Genomic DNA, 7,043 nt, shown 5'->3' with positions numbered 1-7,043 from the left:
TCCACACATATATATTTCCATTATCTACAAAATACTTAAAAATTTAAAATATAATGCTTACTATGTTCAAGAAGTAATCTTCAACCCTTAAATTTTTGACACCTGATTATTTTCTTTCATTTATTGCTGTCACCCCATAAATATTATAGAGACTACCTTGTAAAAGTAATATTTTAATGGTGCTGATTTTTATTTCTGTTTGGGGGGGTTTGCTCAGAATATTTGTTATCACCAGTGCCTTTATTCAGTGAATTCCACAGCTCAAGATCTAGTTAAACACAGTTTGTGACAGATCCCTGTCTTCTATCCAAATCTTTCGGTATCATTACTAATATTTATGAGCTCTCTTACTGAAAAAGGGTAGGTATGAGACTCATGCTGTTCAGATTATTGTAATATAAACTATTTAACATAAGACAGGTGTGTCATAGGTTGCTGGATGCCTCATTTCAATAATTAGACATCTTAAATTCATTATACCTTTGGGAATGATATCACCCCAATTAGCAGTACTTTTCAATGATGTTTTATTGGCAGTCAAGAATTCCAAAGAAATATAAGTTCTGATAATTTGGTGATTCTGAACATAATTGGACTTCTTCTCTGGAATGATTGAGTAGCTGTAACTTTCCCTACTCCTCCTGCTAAGAACAGCAGAAAACCCTGAAAATGACACATAAAATAAATAGAGGAACTCTCTAAAATATGGAGAGAAGAAGGCAGACCAGCGAGGAGCATTGGAGCCTGAGGAAAGACGAAGGGCAAGTCCCCTGGGTTTTCTTTCTGCCTCAGTTATCCCAGAGTGAGTGCTGGAGAAGTCAGCAGTACAGAAACACCAATGGGCATGTTCCAAAAAAGTCCCAGAAGCAGTGTGTTTTCTCTAGTCAAAGGATCATGAATGGGTAACTTGGCAAGGCAGAAAACTTGTTGACAACTGCCGTGCACCAGGCAAGCAACAGAACAGCAGAGAAAAAATTGCAGCCCCAGCTCAGTTAGCAAAGGCTGACTTTCACTGTAGCCAGGCTCAAATGAAGCATAGCGGCCTACCCTTCAGAGTGATGTCAGAGAAATTGGACATGGGACCTAGGATTTTTTTCTACTCTGAGCAGAAGGTGCCCACCTTATCATGATGTAGATGTAGACCATTTAGGGAGACTGGGATTTTACCTCCACCAGTGATTAGGAGACCTCCAGAGTTATATCTTTCCCCGTCGCCCAGCAATGACAAGGCCATGCCTACTGCATTGCATTTGAAGTTAAAATTAAGAACATTTTAAAATGCATTTATAAATTTATTCATTTAAGTACAAAAATTTAACATTACATAAGCTAAAGTGAACAGATGTTAAAAATAAATATATTTTCAGAAATTGAAACAAATATGCTGAAAAGAGTGGCATTCTGTTACAATTTTGAAAACCTTAATGTCTCATACTATTTCTGCTTTCAATCACATCTGATATATTATTTTGAATGAAGTACATAAAAATCAGGCCAGAGATATAGCTATAAATATACATATATAGATACTTACGGGATGGATTGGAAAAGAGAAGAATATTTTAATCTTTTTAGATAACCGTGTCTGGGATGCTAAACCCAAAATTGACAAGTGATAGTGAGGTGTTAGCTGCAATAGAGAATAAAAAAATCATTTAACCACACTTTTAATTCTTTGTTGCATGGAATTCATTAGTTTGCCTTGATTTTTGAAGGCAGAGTTGGAGTCATGAATAATTTGTGTGGTTGCCAATGTACCCTGTGTCCCAGGACCTAATTTCCAAGATCTGGAGAAAATATCTCCTTTTTGTAGTACCTAAGAATGCAAAATATCCCATGCATCTATCATACTCTGATAACTGTTAAAAACAAACCAAAACAACCCTTCATCACATGGCTTGCCCCAAAGTCAGGGATTTCATGTAAAACTTCATTTGTAGAAAAAGGTAGGGTTCATTCAAGAATTCCTCCAAAAGTGAGAGCAATGGTGGCACCACAGAGTGCCCTCATGTGACTGTACCACCCCATGCTGTGAGCCTGTAATACTTAACTACTACTTTTCCCATCATTTCCTGGTGGTAATGGGCAGAATTTTGGGTCATCTTAGGTTCCTGGTCAGGTATCTCCATGTATTCTACTCTGTTTAAAAAAGAGACACAAAGTAGAGAGGAACAATGTTTTATTTGCTAGAGTAAAAGGTGGGTCTTTAAAAATATGGAAGATAGTCAAATTAATTAACAAAACAAATTTTAATGTGGTGGAAAACCACAGTTCATAAAAAGGAGACTAAATGGTTTGCCAAAACCAGGATGCTAGGGGCAGATAATAAAAACTACATTAAAGCCAGATACTGCGGCAGGGTCTATGAAAGAGACAAAACTTGCAGAAACTGGGCAGAGACCCTGGATAAAACATGTCAGAGGAGAGGCATTCCTAGACCGAGTGGTCTAGGTGTGATAGCAGTGGTGATGCTCAGTTATTTAGATACCACCTATATTCAGCAAAACACATCGCATTAACATCTTTAACAGCAGCATTAAAACTTTGCTGTAATAGTCCTTCTAATGCATGTGATCTCTATCGCCCCAAATATCATCAGGTGCTTTCCAAAGTAGTATTTTTCACCTGGTATTATTTTTTAAATTGTTTGTTTTAATTGACATGATGTATTTGTGAAGTTAGATGAAAGAATGGAACCTTCCTTTCATCCCTTATTTCTTTTTTTTTTTCTGGTCACTTCCTATACTAGATTTCTGTGACTATTTCCAGGAATGACAGATACGATATTAAAGCTGGAGCCACATCTTCCCTTTGATGATCAAATACTATATTGAGGAGGATTTTGCAGATACTGCAGGGAGTTTTCCTCTGGCTTTTCTGTCATTAGTTTTGAAATCTACCTCCTCAAGAGAAGAGGACATTGTCCTTGATCATGGAATCTCAGTATTTTGACGGACAAATAAATATATACTTTCAGTTCGGGTCCACCTCCATCTAGGCAGGCGTTAATGAATTGAGATAGTTTTGCTACTTTAGGTGGGTCCGCAATTCTCTTTCTGTTCTGTGCTCTGCACTGACAACTAGGATCAAGCCCCAGCTATCTATCTATAGTACCAACATGCTTGATACAGCATTCTCTATTGCTTGGTGTTCTTTCTTGTTTTACTGTCCCACTCTTCAATCTCTTCCCAAATATACTAATTACATTCATATACCTTTGTTTTAAAGTCTGCATCTGGGGGATTAAACACTAAAATTCCTGCCTTCTTCAAAATTGCATGTATATGATAGAGTATCATATATTCTCATGGGCCTCATTATGGAAGGGTCTCCAATAGAACATTGCAAAGTTATTAAAATTCCAAAGCTGGTCAGTGTAGACAGCAGACAGATGTTTCCAGGCAGGAGTACTTGTAAGAACATATGGGAAATTCTAAGAGAAAAAAAATATATACATCTTTATTAAAATTCCAAAGCTGGTCAGTGTAGACAGCAGACAAATGTCTCCAGGCAGGAGTACTTGTAAGGACATATGGGAAATTCTAAGAGAAAAAAAAATATACATCTTCAGATGCACAAATTGTGCACACACATAGTATACCTGTCACCATGGGTAGAACACTCTGCTACTATATTATCTACCTTAATCAAATTAATTGATGAAACAAATTTTAGCATTGTATTTTGAGAAACACCTCTCAAATACAGTCTGCCCTGACCCAGAAAGACTTATTAGAATGCATCAACAACCTTTGCAAGTGCTGGTGTCCATTAAGTTTATCACCGGATAGACTTGGTATAACTCCAGCCTTCTATAACATCGTCCTGAGGGGGGCAGGGTATGGAGGGAGTTGGAACTGATATCTGATCTGGCTCTGCATCATCCTAAATACCAGGCATACATAAGCTCAGTTTCTGCTAGAAAGAGGGTAGTGAGTTTTATAAGAACAACATCTTCATAAATATATAACTTCTCTAGCTTTCATTGTAGTGCAAGTTCACACACGTACAAATGTGCACACACATGTATATAAATTTTGTGTACATATAATTGTCAAAACTAACTCTGAGCACTGTAAAAGCAGTCTTTCTTATTGAATTCTGACAAAAATGACTTGTTTTTTTACATGTTCTATGGTGGTTGTTAGTTACCAAATCACAATATCACACATAAAAAAATCAAAGCTATAGGAAGTAAAAATGTAATCTAAAGTCTAACCTACTGCCTTCACTATGGTTCACATCCCTTCAGAATTTTTATATATATTTCCAAATCTCATTATTCACACAAACTTCCTAAACTTGATTCATCCAACAAGGAGGTTCAAAGATTTCCAACTTAACTTTACCATCCTTTAAAGCAAAACAAATGTCTATGATAATTTAAACAGGTTATTGTTTTTTAAAGTGTCCTGATTAACCTTCATTTGAATTTATGTAGAACCAACCATCTGTTTACTTTTTCCTCTCTTATTTTGAATACAATATATATTTTTCTGATTTAATCCCACATTATTTTCCTCCAGAGTTTCATAAAAACTTTAATCTGAAGGTGGCCTTTGAAGAAACCACATATCTAGCGAAAAGCTACAGCCCTTTTTGGGAAGATTCTCAGAGTCTTTGTAAATGTCAAAGGAGAGCCACAAATCTCAAACAGTTGCCAAAACTAGAATATCTGCGAATGTCACAGTGATGCTTGGTACAAGGCTACCGTCATAGCATTTGTGTGAGTGTCAAATTCTGTCAGGTTCATCTTAAAGAAGCATAGAATTTTAGGAAAGAATTCAAGAGACTTAGGATGAAATAATAGTCATGTTTTGCATGGGTCAACAGTTATTGCCGTTGGCCATCATCAAGTTGTTGAATAGAGGCATGTTGCTGCATTTCAATTACAGGGAAGTTCTTGAATAATTTTATTTTTTTTCTACAAAGCTATGATCAAGCACATTTTCTTGCTCCATACTTTAGAATAAACTATATCATTTTATTTGAAGTTGCTGGTGATTTGTTGACATTTTATTTAGTGACATGGGTTAATTTCAAACTAATCAAGAGATTTTCTTTAACTGGGACACATTAGTTTACTAGCAAGTTAGTGTTACTAATAAAAAATAAAAAAACTGCTGTTACTCCTTAGCATAATAGAACAAATGTATCCCTTGGTGTTATTTTATCACTAAGGCATATAGAATTTCACAGGAAAATATGTATAGATATCTGTTCTAATTGCTTATTATTTGAATTGAAGAGCAGAAAATACAAGTTTGGAGACATTCTTTTATTTATATTTAAGTAAGGTATTACTTAGAGCCAAACCATTTCTTTACAGGTCTTATTTAATTGAGTTTGTTTTGGCTTTAAATATTTATTAAAATATACCTGGTTTTTGGAAAGGTCATATTTTATATGGGTGATATTTTGATTATTTTTTTTTGATTCTTCATTAGTTCTAGCTCTTGTAGAATATCCCTCATTTATATTCTGGCTTTACAAACTTCTACTGTCTATTTCTTTAAATGTTTTATTTCCATTTTTAGAGAGAGTGGAAGGGAGGAAGAGAGAGAAAGAGAGAGAAAAACATCAATGTTAGAGAGACACATCACATTGATAGGTTACCTCCCACATGCTCCCCAACCCAGGGCCAGGGATCGAACCTGCAACCTAGGTATATGCCCTTGATCAGAAATCAAACCTATAGCCCTTTGGTCTGCAGACCAACACCCTACTGAGCCACACCAGCAAGGGCTATATATTTAAATTTTCAACTGAGCATTTTCTAAAATAAAATTATTTTACATGTATTTTTAAAATAAAAATTGTATTTTACCCCATCCAGCTCATTGTTGGTTATTCTTTTTTTTTTTCAGATTATAGATTTCAGTTCTCCCAAAACTTATTTCTTTCTGGTACAGTTTGGGCTTCAATACCCTTTTATTTTCTTTCTTTTTAAATTTATCTTTATTGTTGAAAGTATTACAGGTATCCCTCTTTTTTCCCCTTTGACCCTCTTCACTCTGCTTCCACCCCACCCCCAAGCACCACACTATTGTAGGTGTCCAGGGGTTATGCATATATGCATACAAGTTCTTTGGTTAATCTCTTCCCATCCCCACAGTCCCTCTGAGATTGTCAGTCTGTCCCATGCTTCTATATCTCTGGATCTATTTTGTTCAACAGTTTATTTTGTCCATTAGATTCCACATATGAGAGAGATCACTTGATACTTGTCTTTCTCTAACTGGCTTATTTCACTTAGCATAATACTCTCCAGGTCCCTCCATGCTGTCTCAAAAGGTAAGAGAGCCTTCTTTTTTACTGCTGTATAGTATTCCATAGTGTGAATGTACCACTGCTGTTTTATCCACTCATCTACTGATGGGCTCTCAGGCTGTTTCTAGGTCTTAGCTATTGTACTAGTACTAGATGTACTGGTTAATAATCCGGATTTTTTTCAATAGATGGAGTTACACATATGTTGATATATATGTGATTTGATGTGTATGCTATTTTTGTTGTATTGACAACAAGCTTCAAAACTTCATGTGTCAAATTTGCTGAATGTGTTAACATCAGAGATATATTTACGCTTAAAAATGTCAAATTTCGTGCCAAAAAAGAGCATTTGTTGGAAGTTATAATTCATTGCTTTATTTTGAAGAAAAGTGCTGCTGAATATTTCGGGAAGCTTATGGTGAACATGCTCCATCTCAAGATATTTGTGAACGCTGGTTTAAACGCTTTAAAAGTGATGATTTTTATGTGAAAGACAAAGAACATCCAAGTCAACTGAAAAAGTTTGAAGACCAACAATTACAAGCATTATTGGATGAAGATGTGTGTCAAACTCAAAAACTACTTGCAGAAAGAGTAAACGTTGCTCAGCAAACAATTTCCGATCTTTTACAAGCAATGGGAAAGATTTTAAAGGAAGGACAATGGGTGCTACATCAACTAAATGAAAGACAATGGAAAACCGAAAAGTCATCAGTAAAATGTTGCCTCAACGGCACGAAAGAAAGTCTTTTTTGCATTGAATTGTGACT

At 35.6% G+C, this 7,043-nt stretch overlaps 1 long non-coding RNA gene across 1 annotated transcript in view; it reads left to right on the top strand.

Annotated features, from left to right (window-relative positions):
* Positions 1-6,616, top strand: part of LOC106724389 — a 22,802-nt gene extending 16,186 nt beyond the window's left edge. Inside the window, exons 2-3 of the long non-coding RNA XR_001360169.1 lie at positions 553-560; positions 6,418-6,616. This is a non-coding gene — a long non-coding RNA (uncharacterized LOC106724389). The remainder of the gene's footprint in view (positions 1-552; positions 561-6,417) is intronic.
* The last annotated feature ends 427 nt before the right edge of the window (positions 6,617-7,043 follow it).

Source organism: Myotis brandtii, unplaced genomic scaffold, assembly GCF_000412655.1.
Source record: "Myotis brandtii unplaced genomic scaffold, ASM41265v1 scaffold815, whole genome shotgun sequence".
In the NCBI taxonomy this organism is placed as follows: Eukaryota; Metazoa; Chordata; class Mammalia; order Chiroptera; family Vespertilionidae; genus Myotis; species Myotis brandtii.
This window is presented reverse-complemented; position numbering and strand designations above follow the sequence as displayed.